A 22475-nucleotide genomic window follows, 5' to 3' on the forward strand; every position below is an offset into this window, starting at 1 on the left:
CAAGTTTCAAAATAACATAACCACCCATAGCCTTCTTATCAAGAGAATGCACCATTTCTTGCGTAAGGCTAATATTATTGAAAATACTCCTACCTTGAATACTGCTCGGAGGAGATCAAAGAGGACAAAAGAGGCGCAAGCCTCGCCACCAATACCTTAGTGCAGATTTTGTAGAACACAGAACATAAACTGATAAGCCGAAACTTATCACATCCCGTCGACTGAGCCATTTTCGGAATAAGCACTACAAAAGAAGCCGTATAGAATTTGGGAAAAGCAACCCCCAAAAAAAATTCCCAAACCGCCTCCACCACCTCCAAAAGTACAATATTCCAGATGCACGATAGAATCTTGACCCGAAACCATCAGGCCCCAGACTACTCTCTATGCGAATACTGAAGACTGCTTGTTTCACCTCTTCTTTTGTAGGCAATGAACAGAGTCTCAAATTTTCTTCATTAGAAATCACATTAGCCACTAAATCTCCCAAATCCGGCAACACTACACGTGTAGACTGCCCCAAAAATTCCATGAAATATTGCACGTCGCCATCATGAGTTTCTTGCGGTGACTTTAATGTGGACCCATTCGGAAGGCTCATCTCCATGATCCTTGCTTGCTTCCTTTTATTAAGAATGCCATGAAAATAATGGAATTTTTATCCCCATGATTCCACCATATAACTTTAGCACACTAAACTAGCCAAACTTCTTCACGATGAAGCCAAGTGTCCAACTCCATTTTTGAAGCAAACAGGTTGAGCTCCACCTCTTCATCATACCGGATCTGCAACTGATCTTCCAGCCACTCAATACGATTCTCCAACTCCTGAATGTGCCCATTCGTCCATCCAAACACTAACTTATTCCATCCTTTGAGAGCTACTTTCACCCTTTTTAATTTTGCCACAAGATTCATGAGTCCGCTGCCGACATCAGATTGTTCCCAAGCCTCTCGTATGCATCTAGTAAAATTACATGACCCACCCACATTAGCTGAAAATGGAATGGTGATGGCCCATACACCTCAACATTTTTCACCAGAGAAATGACCGTAGGAGCATGATCCGATGAGGTATGAGGCAAATATCTCATAACTGAATCCGGAAATACATAAAAAAAAATGCTGATTTACCAAAGAACGATCCAATTGAGCCCAACTATGAGAACGACCGGCATGCCCATTGCACCATGAGAAGCTCTAAGAAATTTAATTCCAATAATCCGCAAGAGTGGATCCAAGAATTAAACTCCTCCATAGCCACCACAGGTCGTGGCCGACCACCACGTCGCTCCCCATCTGAAGCAATGATGTTAAAATTCCCCTGTTACTAACCATGGATCAGCTGAGTTACTCTCCCTGGCAAGATCTGCCCACAGCTCACGCCTTTGCTCATAAGAACATTTTGCATAGATAAATGAGATTTTACAATTCATCATACCAACAGTCACAAGAACAAAAATTTGTTGAGTTCCACAGCTTACCATACCCACATTAACATCCTTTATCCACAAGACCCACAATTTACTGTCCCAAGCACCATTCAAAAAGCCATAATCAAAACCAAGCACCTTCTTAACTTCATCCAATTGCTCATCTCGTAAAAAAGGCTTTGCTATTACAACAACTTTCGGTTTATACACTTGCATAATCTTTTTCAACCTACTCCGAGAAGATCTTACCCCTCTAACATTCCAAAACAAAAATGGACTAATCATAAATTCAATTTAGATGATCGGGTAATAACCCGCTTACTGCTGTGAACTTTCGTGGCTATATCCTCACCCTTTTTCTACACTTGATCAAGCATTTCAGACTCAGAAAATACATCCTTAGTCTGTATCATTTTTCCTTCCACTATCTCAGTATCAGATAAACTGGCCAATGGTTCAGACATATCAATGCCATCCCCATTCAACACTTGCGCAAAGGCCTGCCCACACACAGACCACCTTGTACATCTTCTGAATGATTAACCACGATGGAGACAAGAGCCTTCTGATCCACTTCCACATGATTCGATAGCAGCACTTCTTCTAAGCAATGTATGTTAATCCTCATAAGAATAGAGGAACCCACCACATCAAGCGTTATACAGGGTACCACCTCTGTAAGAACCAGTGGATCCTCTTCAAAAACCACCCTAAACTCCACTGCTTTTGGAACCACTTCCTCAGAACCAGAGCACAACACTTCCACCACCTCAAAAGCCATTGGAACCATCTCCTTAAGAACAAAGGATACCACTTCTGTATGGATGTGCAACACCCCATCCTTCGCCATATCCCCAGAGTCAATGCCATGCACATCCACTAACTGTAACATAGTCTCTTCCTCACCTTCCTTATCAACTCTATGCTGATCAACACTAACCAGCACCAACGCATCCGAAACTTTGCTTTATGTACCCATATCCGCCACGTCCGTTAGCGCAGGTTTTGAACATGATGGATCCGCAACTTTCAACTATTTTGGCACTTCCTTATACACAAGTCGAGCAGGTTGCTTCTCTTTCTCTTTCAACTGTTTAGTATTGTTCTTAATCTATGCTTGTTTAGTTTGTTTATTTGCTTAAGGTTCATTGGGCTGTATTTATGAGGTTTTTTGATAATCTCCCAGATACCTTGATTGTAACCACCGTATTCCTCCGCCATAAGTGAGGATTTTTTTAATAAATTTGGGACGGGGCTACTATGTGTGTGGCTATCAGCTCTTCTATAAAAAAAATGAAATAAAAAAAGTTTTCAGATTATGCCTTTGGATTTTACATTTGGTGCAGAACGCATGCATCGTTTCATACACCACCTCCTGCATACGACTCGTAGGACAAAATGGAGCACCAATCCAAAACGATAATAGAGGAGATTTAGCAACATCTAGTTCTAAACATACCCTTGCTCCGTCTGTTCTAGTAGCACACTGTGTAGAGTTATCACTTCGAATATATTTTCTAATAGGCGCAATGAGGCTTTTCAGGATGGAAGGATGATAGAAGTTTGGAGCCAAACCTGGTAAGAAAATCCAAACTAGAATCACCGACGGCTCCTCTTCTTTAGAAAATTTAGGGGTCTAGTGAAACAATCGATACGCCACTCCATCTTTGTCGCAAACTTCCCTAGAAAAAGCCTTCTTGAAATCCTCCTCCGACATTAATCAGACAAAAACATTGCTCGGCTTTCTCATGGCTAACTTACAAAGCCTAAAAGTATTATTTTCCAATGATCAAGCAAGTTGAAAGTGTATGTTTCAATCATTAGACTTAACAAAATCAACAATACTACAAAACCAAACGTGTGTGTTGTGTTCTAGGGTTTAACGCTATTCAATTATGGATTTTCTTAACCCTTCCTCTCCCTTGAGCCTTATAGGCTCATGCCTTAGGGAAAACCCTAGTTGCTACAATGGCTTGGTACTTATAACCCTAATAGTTGTTAGTGTGTGTGGTGCGTGTAAGGAGTACACTTTGTGTGTCCATCAACTCTTATGCCAGAAAGTGCAAGGATCTCTATCCAGAAGGAATACCCTTGTTAGAGCCCTAGTGGTGGCCGAGTGTCACCTAACTCTCCAAAGGTTCCTTTATTCCCACTTTTTTGCTCTTGGTGATTCAAGATCCATGAGAAGAAAATCCAGGACACTCATACCATACAAGATCAAGCATGATTAAACTAAATTTTTTCGTCATCCCCACAAACTCGTTGCAAGATTGTACATCCATCACTCACCCAAGCCAAGCATTCTTTAACCCAAAAACCCTTGTGAGAGTGCAGGTGTGCTCAAGAGAAGTGTGTGAGGTAGAAGTATGAGGATTCCTCACCATGCAAATCCACCCAATGTGATGTCCGAATCTTCTTCCCATGTTTGTGGGTAGGTGGCATTTGGAAGGTAGGAAAAATGGCATTTGGCTTATTCTTCCTAGGGTAGGCAAGATAGAGAGAGGAGAGGAGGGGCAAAATCTGAAAAATGGGACAAATGACCTTTGGGTGTCTTTGGTGGGGTGTAGGGTGCCGGCCCCTTTAATGCACTCTTTAAATAAGCTCATCAATTCCCCACACACTCTCTCTCCCATCATTACTTCTGATTGTGAAAACTAAAGGGGCTTTGTGCATGGGCGCCATGTGGAGGGTTGCTTCCTTTCTTAGCCAAAATCCTCCTTCTTTCTCTTCATCATTGCTTTCTCTTGAAAATGACAAAGGGCACCTCTAGCATGGATGACAAGTGGCAAGCTCCTTGCCCAAGCCAAAACCCTAAAGCCTTCTTCCTATCTCTTTCACGTCCAGATGCAGTGAACCTAGGATTGAGCAAGGCATGGTTGCCAAATGGCATGCCATTCCAGAAATTCTCATTCTCCCTTCATCAAGATTCCTCTAGAAAATATCTTGTGGGTGGCATGTTCATTCCCCTAACTGAAACTCTAGAGATTTCCTAGAGGCTTGTGTCCCAATCTCGTGGTTCCCCATGTGTTGTTTACACTCCTTCATTGTTGCATCTTCTAGAGATTCCCATGCATGAATGCTAAAGGGTGGGTGGCGTGTGTCCCTTGGGTATCTAAAATTCACTTCTATCTTCCCTTGTTCCATTTTTAAGTCTAGATACAATGAATCTTGGAGGTGAGGTAGCATGTTGGCCAAGTGGCATGGTGGTTGGTGGAGTGGGCGTGTGCCCTAATTGAGCCAAAATCCTTTTCTTCCTTCCATCATTTTTTCTTCTTCTCGAAGCTATCTTGCATGCTTGCCAAATGACAATTTTTTTGTCAAACCGAAATGCCCTTTCCCAAGATTCCAAATGATTGAAGATTAGGGAACCTAAGGGTCACTTTCTCTCAAATGGCGCTTCCCTCCATATTCAAAACCCTATTTGAATTTTTAAACCCCTAAACCTTCTAGTGCCAAGTAACACTAGTCCTTTGGGCCTCCTTGTGGGGTTGGGTGCCTAAATCATTAGCAAAAAGGCAAGGCCCTTGTCACTCCCTAAGTTCTCATCTCACCAAACCCATTGGGCTAAGTTATAATTGGACTACGGCCAAAATAAGTAAAATAAAAGGCAAGGACTAGGCTAAGTCTAGGTTGTCACATCTTTCCACATTAAGAAAAGGTTTCATCCTCGAAATCGGTATTGAAACTATTAAATTCCAAAGATGTAGCTACTCACTTGCATGATTATGCCCGCTAGCCGCAGTCAAGTCTTCAGACAAAGAAGGTAGAGGAATTTCCTTTTCTTCCTCTAAGATCGAATCCTAAAATAAGTAAAAGATTGCATCCACATCAGGGTCGTAATACATGTTCATCCTCAGTGTGTTCAACTTTTGTTCTATTGATAAGTGCTATTTTAATTTATTTTTATGACTCTTTTATTTATGTAAAGTGTCATTTTCCTTTCAATACTATTGATTTTATTTTATTTCCACAGATTTTTATTTATTTTCTTGGATTTGAAGGAATGAGAAGATTTTGTGCAAAACGAGAGCATTTTGGTACAAAAGAAGAGACTACGGATCCAGACCGATTAGATGCAGCGAGATCTGAAGAGAGTTGATAAGATTTGGGCGAGCAATCTTGTCCCGTGGGCAGCAAAGAGATTTCTCTCGCCCAAAGGCGAGAGGACTTACCTCTCGGTAGGTGAGGAGACTCGTGACCAAAAGGCGTGACCAAAAGGCGAGAAGATTTGGCGACAAGGCTCTAGGCGGTTAAATTGGGCGACTAGTCTAAATGACCAACTTAAAAGACCAACCTAAATAACATCGTGGGCAATAACTAGAAAAGGCAAGAGGAGTCTGCCATTTGGTCGGCAATCTTTCCACTCAATAGGCGAGAAGAGCATCGTGTGGTCTTTGTGACCTCCACGCTCATTCATTTGTGACCTTCACACCCACTAGTTATATTCAGCACACGCCGCATGTACCCGGTGGGACCCTTCTGAGTTCAGCAATCAATCTATTAGCAACCAAATCCTCCTGAATTTTGCAATTCAAGCCGCATGTCATTGAATCTTCCATTTTAGATAATTCTAATATTCTTGGGATAATTTCCTTCTATATTAACATCTATCTTTAGAAACTATTTTTCAGATTTTTAGGCTAGATTGAAGCCGCATTTATTTTGTTTCCCAATCTAAGTCTTGACATCTATTTAATCTCGTCTTTTGGGATGAATAGGGAGTCTTGGTTTTTGAATCTTAGCCTTAATTTTGAGGTTTAGAAAGTCTGAGTTTAAGTTTCGATAGTTCAAAGTTTATTATTTTAGCTTCTTTCAATAAGGCAAATCTGGGGGAGTAGAGCCAAGAACTGCATGTTTCAACAACTGACTCCAACGAAAAATACCAGTTTTATTCTTTTCTTTTTAATTTTATTATGAACTAATTTTATTTTCTAGAGCTTTGATGTAGCCTAGCATTGAACACAGTTTATATTCCAAGTTAATTTATTTTCAATATTTTCAAGTGTGATTTTCAAGAAAAATCCAAAGAACTTAATGAGTCTCTAATTAGTTAAATTCACATAGAGATATGGAGTTATTAGTTGGAGATAGTTTTGGTATTTTTTGAGAGAAAATATTGAATAGTTAAGGGATTTTTATCATCAACTTGGGATAATAGGAATTCTATAACAAGGAAAAATAAATTGTGTGGGATTTGTTAGGTAAAGTCAAATGTTCTAGATCTATTCTCATTATTTTTAAAATCTTAATATTAATGTTCTTTTCTCCAATTTAATTTAGATAAACCATTCTTCAAATTTCAGTTTTTCAAATAGTAATTAATTTAGTCAATTTCTACACTCAATAGCATAATTATTCCATGTGGGTTTGATAATTGTTTTCTTTAAAATATTTTACTACTTGTTACGATTATGTGTACTTGCAAATATATTTTTATATGAACAAGCTTTTGCCGCTATTGCCGGGAAATTGTTATTTGTTATTGATATTGATATCAGTTAGATTTTTACTACTTTGGATTTTATTTTATTTATTTAAAAAAAAGGTTTAAATTAGATCTTAGTTTCGTTTTTCTTGTCAGGAATTAGAAGTGCATGTCCCGATTGGAGCATACACTTTTTGATCCCGAGATTGAAAGAACCTTATGTCGAATCAATAAAGAGAAAAAGAAAGTAGTCGCCGCATCTAAAGTTAATATGGTCGACAAGGAGTACAAAGCGTTCAGAGATTATGCTATTACCATATTGGTGGCACAGATGGCAAATCTATCACAACAAATAGGTAAGATGAACCATATTGTTATTCAAACTAATGTTGTTTGTAATCATTGCATAGGAAATCATTCAAGTGTAGATTGCCAAGTGGAGAATCCTTTTGCCCAACCGAGTTATAAACAAGCCCATTACATATCCAATTTCCAACGTCAAAATAATCCTTATTCAAACACGTTCAATCCCAGATAGAGAATCACCCTAATTTTTCATGGAACAATAACCAAGTGCTGGCAAGACCACCTCAACAGTTTCCACAACAAGAGAAGAATCTGACACTTGAAGACATGATCATGCAGTACATGCAAAAGACTAATATGGCAATGCAAAAGGCTGTTATGGTGATCCAAAACAACTCGGCTTCAATCCAAAATCTTTAGGCACTAATCGGTCAGCTCTCAAACATGCTTACCGAGAGGACAATAGGGACTTTACAGAGCAACATTGTGACCAATCCAAAGGAACATGTTAAAGCCATAACATTGAGAAGTGGGTGGACAAATATAGAGTCCGAGAAGAAGGAAACCGAGTACGAGGTGAAAGAAGCATATCAGGATGCGACCGACTAGCAACTTAAGAACACTAAGGAGAATAAAGGGGCTGTAAAACCCAAGAAATCCAAGGAGTTTATTTTTGAAACTTATTCTCTTCCAATTTATGACCCACCAATTCCTTTTCTGCTGAAATTAAGAAAAAATAAGATTGATAATCAGTTCTTTCTACAGTTGGCGACCGAGGAGAGCAATGTAATTGTATAAAAGAAGCCGCTGCCTAAGGAACTAGGTCTTGGAGAAGCAAAGCCGACCAGTGTCTCTCTACACTTGACAACCGAGGAGAGCAGTGCAATTGTACAAAAAAAGCTGCCGCCTAAGGAACTAGGTCTTGGAGAAGTAAAGCCGACCACCATCTATCTACATTTGGCGGACATATCCGTTATATACTCGAGAGGACTCATGGAGGACGTACCTGTGAAAGTTTATAAGTTTATCTTCCCGACCGACTTCATTGTACTCGATATAGAGGAGGAAGGTGAGATCCCTTTGATATTGGGCCTACCTTCCGTGTGACGAGAACTTTTTTTTTTTATATATATAAAGAGTGAGTAATCACATATCCAATAGTGACCCCCACCCAAGTTTATTAATAAGCCATCACTTGTGGCGGAGGAATACTGTGGTAACAATCAAATGTACTTAGGCTTTACAATAAGCCCCAAGCACCAGAAACCAACACAAATAACTCAAATAATATAACCAAACTTACAACTGAACAAAACCAAATTAAAGGATTCTTATGCAAATAAGTGCACTGACACGCATGCCGTCCTTCCTAAAAAGTATTACCCATACTAAAGACATCCACACTTCCTGAGATAAGCCAATCCACATGAATCTGTTCTAAGCATACCTCTTAATAGATGAGAAATTTTCGTCTGCCCTAACCACTCATGAGAGACCCCATTACTTCCCAATCGAGCCAAAAAATCTGCAGCCTTATTCCCTTCCCGATAGATATGCTTAATGGAAAAATTCATCTCTGCCAACATATTCATAGTCTTCCCAAAAATCCTCTAAGTACCAGAGACTACATCTTCCGTCCTGAACCCAATTAACAACCAAAAGTGAGTCCATTTCAATAATTATATTATTAAGCCCCAATCTTTTACAATGCTCAAGCCCTCTTCTCAAGGCTATAACTTCTGCAAGATAATTGCTACCACTGCCAATGGATTTGACAAACGCAAAAACCATCTTCCCAAGCTCATTTCTTACTACTCCTCCAACACCCAAAATTTCAGGATTATTAATACTACTTCCATCCACATTCAGTTTAAACCAATCTTTCTTCGGCCTCTCCCATTTTACTGCCAATAAAACCTCTTTCTTTTTTGAATTAATTGAAAGATTCAAAGACTTCAAGATTTGTACATCCTTTTCCACTAGCTAGGAATCCTTATGAATCTTAATACCCACCCAATTAATCCAATACTTTATCGATCTCCATAGAACCTGAACCTTCTCTTTCCTACCTTCCATCCACGTTGTACATCGCCACTTCCATAAATTCCATATGATGATGACAGGTATAGCTCCAATAAGAGTACCTAACTGAGACGACTTTGATGCTCTTCGAAACCAAGTCTCAACAGTTGCCCTCCAAGACCGGAATGGGACAAACGGGATACCCAAAGTATTTGAACTAAACTTCCATTTAGCCTTAGCAATATTCCCACTATATAACACATGATTAATATCCTCAACGGCACCTTCCCGACAACATTCACATTTCGAGACTAGAGGCACACCAAGTCTCCTTATACGATCATCCACAACAAGGCATGAGTTCAAGGCCTTCCACATAAGCACAGAAAATTTCTTTGGTAAAGCTGAATTCCAAATCCAATCCGACCATTGACATTTAGGATTACTAATCTAAACAAAAGACCAGGTGGTTTTAGTCGTGAAAGACCCATCCGAATTTTCTAACCAAATAAGCTGATCCTTACCAGTCCTCCTACTAATGATTTCATTGACTATTTCCTCCATTTTCTCAGGCCCTACTAGCTGCTCAAGTTGCTTCATATCCCAATTGTTATTAATCATACAATTCTTCACCTTCAATTTTGGATCTCCCACCATCGGATACTGCTCCATTAGAGGACCAGAATTAAGCCAACTGTCTCTCCAGAACGACACGTTCCCCTCCGAAATCTTCCACTTGGAACGTGAAAGTACAACAAGAATCTCTTTTACAATTGCTTTCCAAAACCTGGTGTCTCTAGATGGACTAATCTCCAACGGATGCTGTCCATGCATGTATTTAGCACAGAAAAATCCTTTCCATAAAGAATCTGAACTCAACAAATTCCAGGCAAATTTAAGATGCAACAATCTTTGTACATCAACAAAACTTCGCAAACCAACCCCTCCTTCATCCACAGGTTTACATAATCTTTCCCATTTAATCCATTTCCTCTTAGGACTCCCATTAATTGAGCCCCAAAAGAAAGTGCTAAATAACTTATTAAACTGGAGCAATACTAATTTCGGAACCTACATCACAGATAGCAAGTGAACCGGCATACTCGACAACACATGCTTTAATAAGATGACTCTCACCCCTGTGGAAAGAAAACTCAACTTCCAACCTTCAATCTTCTTCTGAATTTTTTGAATAACATCCTGGAAATGAATTAACTTCAATCTGTCATAAACAACTGGCACCCCTAAATACCTGACCGAGAACACCCCTTCCGAGAACTGTGTTGTCGTTAAGAGATGTCGACGTCTAACAGAATTAATTCTTTTAGAGAAAAAAAAATAGATGATTTGGTGCTATTAACCTGTTGACCTGACCACTCAGCATAAATGCGAAGAACATCAACAATCTTTGAAACTGAAGACTTCCCTCCATTTGCGAAAATCATCATGTCATCGGCATATAAAAGATGAGAAATAACAGGACCATCTCTAGGATGGGAGAAACATTTAATTCTACCCAACTCAAATTTCTTTTTTAAAAAGTTGAGAGAGAACTTCTTCTACCAAAATGAACAAATAAGGAGATAGAGGATCCCCTTGACGAAGACCACGTCCACCCTTGAAAAATCCTTTTGTAGCGCCATTCATTACCACAAAATACCAAGGCGTAGTAACACATTGAACTAACAGATGGCAAACTTTCAGAGAAAACCCAAAAGCTTTCAAAATATGAATTAAAAAATACCAATCAATCGTGTCATAAGCTTTTGCAAAATCAATTTTCATCATAATATTTCCTCCTCGAACTGTCTTATTAATATCATGAATAAGCTCCTAAGTAAGACTAATATTTTCAAAAATACTTCTACTAGGCAAAAAAAGCTCCCTGTTCCATGGAAATAATCCTACTGAAGACTGAAGTAAATCTGTTCACTAAAATTTTAGGGCAAATTTTATTGACCACTGAACAGAGACTTTTGGGCCTAAATTCCCAAACGACGTAGGAATTAAGACAATATAAGAGGCAGATTAAAACCTTGGTAATGCAGCCCCACCAAAAAATCACTAACAGCTTCCATTAAATCTTGGTACACCAAGGACCAACCATGCTGAAAAAAACCCGAGCCAAATCCATTCGGTCTCGGACTACTATCCACAGGAATAGAAAAAAGTGCATCTTTTACTTCCCCAACTGACGGACTACTACCAAAAAATTGATTTTTCTACTCCGAAATTAACCCAACCAAATCTGGCAATGAACTTGTTGACTTAGCTTTGAGGAAAATCTCAAAATAAAACACGCAGCCTCATGAATATCTTTAGGCGAGGTAAGCACTCTGCCATTAGAGAGTTTCCTTTCCATCACCATATTATGTTTATGATTCTGCAAAGCTTTAAAGAAAGCAGTCGAAACCTCACCATGCGATACCCACTTTTGTTTGACTTGTTGAGAAATACGAGAGTCTTCCCTTTTTAACCAGACATCAAGCTCAACCTTGTTAGCTAAAACATCTGCTTCAACATCCTCTGAGTAACATTCTTGTAGCCTAGATAAGCCTTCCTCCTCTTTTGCTTTTAATTCTTTAATATGCTTTCCTGTCCAGCCAAACACCTCCTTGTTCGAAGTTTTAAGAACCAGTCTTAACCTCTTCAATTTTGCGGCAAGCTTCCACAAACCCGTACCATTAACCTCCACCTACCAAGAACTAGAAACACATCTCCAAAAATCTTCATGATTTGTCCACATATATTGAAATTTAAATGAAGTGTGACCATACCTAGCAGATGAAACCGAAAGACCCAAAACCATAGGGGAGTGATCTGAAGTCCTCCTAGGAAGAGATTGAATTCTACCCGATGGATAAAGATCCTTAAACTTGGAATTACATAAATCTCTATCCAGTCTAGCCCATGAACGCGCCACACCTAATTGTCCATTGCACCAAGAAAAGCCATTACCTGAAAAAGGCAACTAAACAAATCTGCCATCATCAATAAAGGAACAAAAATCCTCCATTGCAATAAGCATCCTTGGATTTCCCCCTCTTCTCTCATTATCAATACGTAAGACATTAAAATCCCCAATAATCACACGAGGAAACTACGAATTATTAACACCAAGTAAATCAGCCCACAAAGACCTCCAATCTAAAAACCGACACTTTGCATAAACCGATGAGATCAATAAACTTGAATTAATAAGCAAAGTAAGATGCTGATCCGAAACACCCATAACATCCACCTTCAAACCAGACTTCCAAAAACACCAAATCTTTCCTGCGTGACTAGCATTCGACAGGCACTCATCAAATTCTAGAAACGTCTTCCAATAACTCAAATGAGTATCATCCCTGAACGGTTCTGCAATAACTAGAATTATGGGGTATTGCTCTCGTACCAGACCCCTCAATCGTTTTCTCGAGGTACCAAGACCTCGGATATTCCAAAACAACACTTTATTAATCATTTATTCTACTGAGAGGGCTTGCTAGGAACCCTATAGGAACTACGTAACCTACGCTTACTTGGTGACTTCTTTAAATCAGAATCCGAAAAATTCATCTTTTTGTTTACCAGGTGAGGAAAGTTGCCTTCATCCTCAGATTTGGACTCCATAACAGTTGCCTGTTTGAACACCACCATCTACAAATCTGGTGGGTCTAACTGCACAGCACCTTCCGCTAGTGGTATAGTCCCACTAGGAACCACAATTTTGGGTTTTATCTACACAGCATCTTCCGCTACTGGTGTATTCCCACTGGGATCCACAATACTGGGATCTATCTGCACTGCATCTTCCTCTACTAGTACAGTCCCACTGAGATCCACAATTCTGGGTTCTAACTACACAGCAACTTCAGTAGACGGGCCTTGATATGTTGTTGATAAAGATTCCAACTCCTCAACTGGTATAGTCCCGCTGGCCTCTCCACAAATCAACGAATCTTTCCTCTGCACTGGAGCCTCCATATCTTCAATATCTCTCTCAATCACCAACTTCGACTTCCCTACATCCTTGCCTCCATCCAAGACAGGCTTCTCAGTCTCCATGTCTTCCAATACCAAAACAGGGGACTCTGTATATGTCCCCAACTGATCTTTATTAATCTTCGCATCCTCTTCTTTATCCTTTGGCACCCAGATTCTACTAGACTTAATAACCTTCAACCTCTTACTCTCTTTTCCTTCCTTCATGTTTGCCTTACACGTCTTTAAGTTGTGCCCTTGCACCTTGCAAAAAGAACAAAATGCAAGCAATGTTACATAATAGTTGGATGCCTCAGCGTCCCAATCCAAATGAAGTGAATCGGCTCATGATCTATATTCATCAGAACGCACACCCATGCATCATCTGTGTGAGTCACACAGCGTGTCGCATTATCTCTCCTCAAGAAGATTCCAATCGGTGCAACAATATTCCACAAGAACGATTCTTGATAAAGATTCGGAGGCAGCCCGGGTAACATGATCCAAACTGGAACCAATGCCGGTTCCTCATCTTCAGTAAAAGGGCCTATAAGCAACCCCTTCAATATTGCAGCTTAAACGATACAAAGACTTCAAGAAATCATCTTCATCTGAAAATCTCACAAAAACATTCCGAGCCTTCCGCATTGCTGAAACTATTAGTTGTTTCGACAGTCCCCATCTGCTATGAATAAACCCTCTGATGAGATCCAAAGATGGTCTTTGCCTTAAGAATTTTAACACCATAGAGAATCGAAAAGGGACTGTTGAATAATCCAACTACTCCTTCGTAAATTGCACAAAGAACTCACCTTCAACACATTTAGGTGGCCTGAAAGGAATCGATACCTCAGGGAGAGCTTGAGGAACTTGGAAAACCAGGCACAATCTTGGACGCTAAAACGTCCGCTAAAATGTCCGCAATCTTGGAAGCTCCCTTCCGACATTCTTGTTTTCACATAAGCGATCGAGCCGTGGTTATTGCCGACTAGACTTATGAAGCTGAATTCCCAAATCCACCACGTAAGGAACCACCCAACCTTGAACTCAACCTGCTTCCATCAAATTTAAGGAACAAAGAGGCTGAGGAGATCTCCAAGTGGCACACGGCTGCATCTTTAGGGAAAATATTCAATTGGAAAAACCATAAAATAAAATAAAATAGGGGAGTATCTCTTACCATCTCTAATTCTTTGCTTTAGTTTTTCTTCCTTTTTCCCATTGAGGACAATGTGATATTTAAGTTCAGGGGGAAAGAATATTATTTTATTCAAATAATAATAATAATAATAATAATAATAATAATAATAATAATAATAATAATAATGATAATGATAAAAAAGGTATAGTTTGATAAATAAAAAGCTTATGATAAGAATATGATTGAAATTGATTATAATTTTGGAAAAAATTCTCATTGCTTAAGTCTAGTTATTAATTTTTTACTTGATCTTACTTAATTTGATATTTCCTATGTTCAATAAATGTCTCTTATGATCATTAATTGTTTTGAGTACCTAAAGAAATTTTATGTGAATTTTGTGAATTTGTATGGTCTCAACTTACTCTAAAACTTATTCGATTACACTCGAGGCGAAATCCTAGATAGAATATTACTGGGGAAATGATTAAGACATTCTTTGGACCGATTGAGTCTTTCAAGCGTACATGTTTATTATCTTTAGCTCTAGTCGCCCCTTTGAGCTTTATTGAAATATATCTTGGCCTTATATTTTTCTTTCTTATTAAATCTCATATTCTCTACCCTATTTGAGCTTAAACACTGATTTCCTTACCTTTCCAAGGAACTAAGTTTATACAAAATCACAGACTCGCCAGAGCATGAAAGGCAAGATAGATAGAAGGTGTACAAGTAAAGTCATTATAGCAATATTATCAAAATCATAAGTTTGGGGGTGTGAAAATTCAACTCATCTCCTATGTGGCCAACAAGAAAAGGCCGAGGAGAGTCATCCACAAAGGTAGTCGAAAAGGTATGCAATATTTAAAAAAAAAAAAATCAATTCTACCGAATAGAGGGGTAAAGAGAGAGATATTTGAAAGTGCAATAAATAGAGGTATGTTGAGTATTTACAATGATTGAGAAGGGATGTTTGTGTTAGAAGTGAGAATGCTCTATTTACTTTGTTGATGTTCAAACATAAGTTCTCGTACTTTGCTCGAATCCTACGTTTTCTTTGTAGCGTCACCCTAGCCTTACATTACAAGCTTAATTAACACCTATTGATCCCTAGTGATAGTTTTTGTTCTATATTAGTGGAGAGTGATTTGAAAAGCAAGCATATGGAGTTTGTTTAGAGATCAATTATTTATTTACTTGTTTGCATAAAGCTATCCGGGGAACTAATGACGAAGTGAGAATGATGGGTATACATGAATGTGGGGATGGATAATGCGGTGAAATTGATTTTTGAATTAACTTTTGGACTTAATTGATCTTGAATGATTCCTTTAAATAATTATAGACTTCAGACAATCTTTTAGGCAATAAATTTTGTGAATCAAACCAATGCTTCTTTTAATTATCTTTCTTTCTTTTTTGCTCGAGGGCGAGCAAAGCTTAAGTTTGAGGGTATTTGATAAGTGTTATTTTTATATGATTTTTATCACTCTTTTATTTATGAAAAGTGCCATTTTCGCTTCAATACTATTGATTTTATTTTATTTCTACATATTTTTATTTATTTTCTTAGATTTGAAGGAATGAGAAGATTTAGTGCAAAAGGAGAGCATTTTGATACAAAAGAAGAGACTACGAATACAGACAGATGAGAGGCAACGAGATCTGAAGAGAGCCGATGAGATTTGGGCAAACAGCCTTGTCCCGTGGGCTGCAAAGAGATTTCTCTCACCCAAAGGCAGGAAGACTTACCGCTCGGTGGGTGAGGAGACTGGCGACCAGAAGGCGCAACCAGAAAGCGCAAAGATTTGGCGATTAGTGTAAACAACCAAATTAAAAGACTAACCTAAACGACATCATGGGCAACAACTAGAAAAGGTGAAAGGAGTCTTTCATCCCGGTCAGGAGTCTTTCCACTCAGTAGGCGAGAAGAGGATTGTGTGATCATTGTGACCTCCACGACCACCAGTTATATTCAGTACGCATAGCATCTACCCGGTAGGACTCTTCTGAGTTTCGCAATCAATCTATTCGCGACCAAATCCTCTCGAACTCCACAATTCAAGCCGTATATCACTGAATCTTCCATTTTAGATAATTTCGATATTCTTGGGATAATTTGCTTTTATGTTAACATCTGTCTTTAGAAACTATTTTTCAAATTTTTAGGCTTGATTGTAGCCGCATTTATTTTATTTCCTGATTTGAGTTTTGACATCTATTTAATCCCGTCTTGTGGGATGAATAGGGAGTCTTGATTTTTAATCTTCATTTTAGTTTTGAGTTTTAGAGAGTTTGAGTTTAGGTTTCGATAGTTCAGAGTTTATTATTTAAGTTTCTTTCAAAGAGGCAGATCTGGAAGAGCAGAGGCGAGAGCCGCATGTTTCATCAACTGACTCCAACGAAGAACTCCAATTTTATTCTTTTTCTTTTTAATTTCATTATGAACTAATTTTATTTTCTAGATTTTTGATGTAGCCTAGCATTAAACACACATTTTCTATTCCAAGTTATTTTATTTTCAATATTTTCATGATTGAGTGTTTATTCCTTATTCTTAATGCTGACAATTTTCTAGTTAACTATTGTTCGATCTTTTGGATTGCGATGAGACCAAAAGGTAATTTGATTAAAACTCTAGGATTAAACACTATTAGTTGAGCGAAAGCAAATATGCTTTACTGCAACTATTATGATTTTCAAGAAAAATCCGAAGAATTTAATGAGTCTCTAATTAGTTAAATTCACATAGAGATATCGAATATTTAGTTGGAGATATTTTTGGTGTTGTTTGGGAGAAAATGTTGAATAGTTACAAAATTTTTATCGTTAACTTGGGATAATAGGGATTCTATAACAAGGAAGAATAAATTGTGTGAGATTTGCTTGATGAAGTAAAATGCTCTTGGTTTATTCTCATTATTTCTAAAATCCTAATTTTAATGTTCTTTTCTTCAATTTAATTTAGATAAACCATTTTTCAAATTTTGATTTTCCAAATAATAATTAATTTAGTCAATTTCAATACTCAATAGCATAATTATTCCTTGTGGATTCGTTAACCGTTTTCTTTAAAACACTTTACTACTTGTTATGATTCTGTACAATTGCAGATATATTTTTATGTGAACATCTATAGTGGCCTCATCAACTTCCAAAGGTTGTCCTTCCTCATGAACACGAAGATGATCAGTTGAGGTATTGGAGATCTCTAATGCCGAGTGTCGCTTGGCTCGGGCTTCAGCAGCGTGGCTTGATTCGGCCTCTTGATCAAGCCCGAGTACTCGTAACCTTGTAGGAAACTAATGGGTCATGTGGAGGTTGTCACTCTTCATGTGGCAATGCTAGTCGTAAGAAAATGTTTCCCCTAAAGTCCACATCCAACATGTGAGTGCGATGATACTCGAACTTTTCCATCTGTTGCCAATGGGCCTCAATCATTCGATCATGCCTTTCATGTCGGTTCCTGCATCTACGTTCTCACATATTCCTAATCTTGGCTACCAACAATGTAGGCAAACGTGCAGTTGTTCTAGTTCTTTCCATGGACTGTTATCGAGTAATGAAATATCAATCAAAATTTGCAATCAGCCAACATTCTCACTACTAAATCATCCAAGAGTACAATCAAAACAAACATGGTGGCTCTAGCCAATCTACCAGTCCTATAGTTCTAAGATACAAATAAATGAGGATATTTAGTCCTCATTGAATCCTCTATTTTCCAGGCGGCTTCTTGGAAGTCCAGATTATCCCAAAGCACCTTGACTAGGGGTATCTTTCAATTCCTTAGCTCTTGTTCTTTTCGATCTACAATCGGCACAGGCCATTGTTCGTAGGACAGGTTAGGCTGGAGCTAAACGCTACTTGGCTCCATTATCACTGATCATTGTTCTCCAAAACTCTTTTTCAGAGAAGATATGTGGAACATGTTGTGTATGCCTTGCATTTCCACGAGTAAATCCAAACGATAAGCCACTGGCCCAATCGTTTCCATGATTTCATAGGCTCCTACATACTGGGGACTTAGCTTCCCTATTTTGCCAAAGCAAACAACTCCTTTCAAAGGTGAAACCTTCACATACACCCAATCTCCTACCAAGAATTCTAGGCTTCTTCTGCCATCAGCATAACTTTTCTGTCTATTTTGAGTTGCCTACATTTGCTCTTTGATCATCAGGACTTGTTTCTTGACTTCTTGCAAATATTTAGGCCCAAGTATTTTTCTTTCCCTGACCTCATCCCAGTATAGCAGGGATCTACACATCCTTTCATAAAAGGTCTCGTAAGGCGCCATCTGAATTGTGGCCTCAAAACTACTATTATAGGCAAATTGCACCAAAGGCAAGTGCCCTTCCCAATCACCTTTTGCTACAAATACACAAGCGTGAAGTATATCTTCTAACGTCTATATCATCAGCTTTGTCTGTCTGTCAGTTTGCGGACATACAGACTATTAAACCTCAAGCTAGTACCTAGTAACTTCTGCAAACTTTGCCAGAAATGCTATGTGAATCGTGTATCTCTATCTGATACTATAGATTTAGGTACTCTGTGTAGCCAAACTATCTCCTTAACATATATTTTGGTATTCTTCATCAATAAGTGAGGGCATATTAATAAATTTGAGACGAGGCCACTATGTGCATGGCTACTGGCTCTTTAATATATATATATATATATATATATATTGGATGGCTTTTCCATAGAGTCAGTGTTGGCTATCTGCAAAAAGCGAGCACTCTTTGTCAATCTATCAACGATAACCCATATGGAATTCTTTCTTGTTGACGTTCATGGTAATCCACTCTAGAACAGGTAACAGTTGCAACTCTCCTGCAGGCTTTTGATGTTCTTCTTTTACCAATGACACACAGAACATTTGGGTACAAATTTTACCACGTCTTTCTTTATTCCATCCCACCACTAGTGTCCTTTCAAGTCCCGATACATCTTAGTACTACTAGAATGTGTGGTGTAAGGTGTACAATGTGCTTCGCTTAATATTTTCTCCTTCAAGTTTAGGTTGGTAGGGATTACCTTCCTTTCCTTGTAACACAGCATTCTGTCTTTACGAATGCTAAAATGTTAGGGTCCTTTGGATTCCAGAATTTTTAGCCGAAACCTACCATGCTTCTTGTCCTTCTGCTATTGTTCCCTGATTTCATCATCATTCAATGGCACAATCTCCTATACTACTGCCAATGTTGTATTTGCAGGAGAACTTCCAATCAGCAAACTCCTCATGCTTTCTAATAAGGACTTGATGTCTGTTTGGGCCTTACGACTAAGCACATCTGCCATTATGTTGGCTTTCCCAAGGTGATACTTTATTTCACACTGGTAGTCATTCGTTGTTTTGACCCATCTTCTTTATCCCAAGTTCATATTCTTTTGACTGAAGAGATAGTTGAGGCTTTTGTGATCAGTGAAAACTTCACACTTTCCCCCATATAAGTAATGTCTCCAAATCTTTAGTGTGAATGCCACTATTACTAATTCCAGGTCATGAGTGGGATAATTCTACTCATGGTCCTTCAATTGTCGTGAGGTATATGCAACTACTCATCTCTCTTGCATTAACATACATCCTAGACCCATCTTGGATGTGTTACTATAACCCACGTAAGGCTTGTGGGGTTTGGGTAAGGCTAATACCCGAGCAGTTGTCAATCGTTTCTTCAACTTTTGAAAACTCCTCTTGCAAGGGGTCTTGAGTGCTTGGAGAAATCTTCTTAGTCAGCGTAGTAAGGGGTCTTGAGAGTTAGGAGAAATCTTCCACAAATCTCAGATAGTACCCAGCTAAACCTAGGAAACTACGTATCTCATTTGCTTTGGTTTGTTTCTGCTATTTAGTTATTACTTCTATCTTAAAAAGATCTACTGCTACACCCTTGCTAGATATCATGTGCCCTAGACACTTCAAAAGCCAAAACTCACATTTACTACGTGTCACGTAGAGCGAATGTTCCTCCAATTTTTCCAATACTAGACCCAAGTGTATCTTGTGCTCCTAATCACTTCAGGAATAGACCAAAATATCATCAACGAAGACTACCACAAAACTATTCAAATAAGGCCTAAAGATCCAATTCATCAAGTGCATAAATGCTTTTGGAGCATTTGTCAATCTAAAAGGCATTACTAAGAATTTGTAATGTCAATAATGAGTTTTGAAGGCAGTCTTTGGAACGTCTTGCTCTCTAATCTTGAATTGATGGTATCCAGACCTTAGATCTATCTTAGAAAATACCGAAGCTCTCTACAGATCATCTATTCGAGGTAACATATACTTATTCTTAATGGTTACTTTGGTCAGTTCTCGATAATCGATACACATCCTCAAGGATCTGCCATTTTTCTTTACAAATACCAGTGCACCCCATAGGGACGAACTGGGTCGAATAAATACTTTTTCTAAGAGTTCCTCAATTTGGGCCTTTAACTCCTTCAACGTTGTTTCTCTATCCAGGGAATATCCAAGCAAATCTTAAGCAAACACTTTTCAGAAATCTTCTATTACGGGTATTCCTTGTACTCCTGTAAGTTCCTCCGCCTTATCTTTTACAAACAATAGGTAGGCAATCACACCTCCCAGAATACTTTTCTTAGCCTGACAAGCTGTAACCACCAATGGGGATACCTTGATAGATTCTCCTATGTAGCAATCCTATCGACGATGGGTGGTTAGAATACTACTTCCCTCCAAGGGTTACGGCGTAGACTCTAGCTTTCACTAGGGTCTTAGGGTTGACATCAGGTGCTCCTCCCCCACTTAAAACAAGCTCCCATGGTCAATCGGCATTCTCCGCTTTGCCTCCACCAACACGTTTGACATGTTGGTGGCACAACTAGTGCTAGGTTTCCAACCATTACGCCATTTCCTTTATCGATTGAGGAGGGCATACTTTTCTTTTCTGTGCATCACCCTATTTCGTTCCACATGGATCTAAGTGATCAAACTCCTCTGCTCTGTCTCAACTATCAAAGCAACATTAACCAATTTCTGAAAATTCTCAATTCTCAATCACGCGACCTGGCTACGAATCCTTGGTTGTAGGCCTCCTTGAAACTTCTGGGTTGCATCTTCTCGATTGTTATCAAATGCAGGGCGAACCTCCCTAATTCCATGAAGTGAGACGCATACTACTCCACAATCTGATCGCCTTGCACCATGTTGGTAAACTCATGGGCCTTCTGTTGTTTGGTAGACTTAGGGAAGAATCGATTATCAAACTCTTCCTTAAATCTTTTCCACGTGAGGTGGCAAATCATTGACCTCATAATCATGTAAAAGAGTAGCAAAATAGTCATGTAAAAGTATCATTTTCAGTTCATATTAATTATTTATAGCCATTTAATCCATACAGCAATGTGGGTAGACACCTCACGACACCCCTACGCACTGTGGGCTTCCTGCTAGTTATTGCCTTACATAGTCGGCCCTCTTGACTGGGTGTGAGTATGTTAGAGTTCATATAATACGGCAGTTTACAATTCGTGTTCACCGCATTTTCAATTTATTGCACCCACTAGCGTTAGGTGTTGCTTCACTTTGGAATCCTTTAAAAAGAATCCATTCAAAATCTGTTGACTGTACTTCGTCAACCCAGGGACTACCATTCTAATTTAAGCATTCTGGAGTGGATAGAGGAGTTCCACTAGGACATCCCCCATCTTAGCATTGGGGATCGTGACAAAAATCATTATTCTTTTCTTTTAATGGACAACCTAAAATAAATGTGACACATACTTGTGAAAAACATTTTGATGCATAACCTGAAAACGTTTAACATGTGACCATGTGACTTTATGCAACAACATTATGTTCTTATGCCATATATCAAGGGTGCATCATGTTTACAGCTTGAAAGAATTGAACATGCAGAGACTTGTACTAGAAATCAACATGTGGAAGCTCAACCAAGCATACAACATTACGCATAATTAAAAACATGTTATTCAAATCAATAAGCAACATTTGAACATAGTATGTATAATGCCGAAAGCATGTGACAAGCAAGAATTATGTAATCCAATTTCATTAACAATACGCAAAGTTTATACACTACAAAAGTACACTATCCAAGAGCAAGTTAGAGGCTAACTTACAAAGCTTCAAAGTATTATTTTCCGACGATCAAGCAAGCTAAAAGTGTATGTTTCAATCATTAGACTTAAC

The sequence above is a fragment of the Juglans microcarpa x Juglans regia genome, chromosome 2S (genome assembly GCF_004785595.1).
Source record: "Juglans microcarpa x Juglans regia isolate MS1-56 chromosome 2S, Jm3101_v1.0, whole genome shotgun sequence".
NCBI lineage: Eukaryota > Viridiplantae > Streptophyta > Magnoliopsida > Fagales > Juglandaceae > Juglans > Juglans microcarpa x Juglans regia.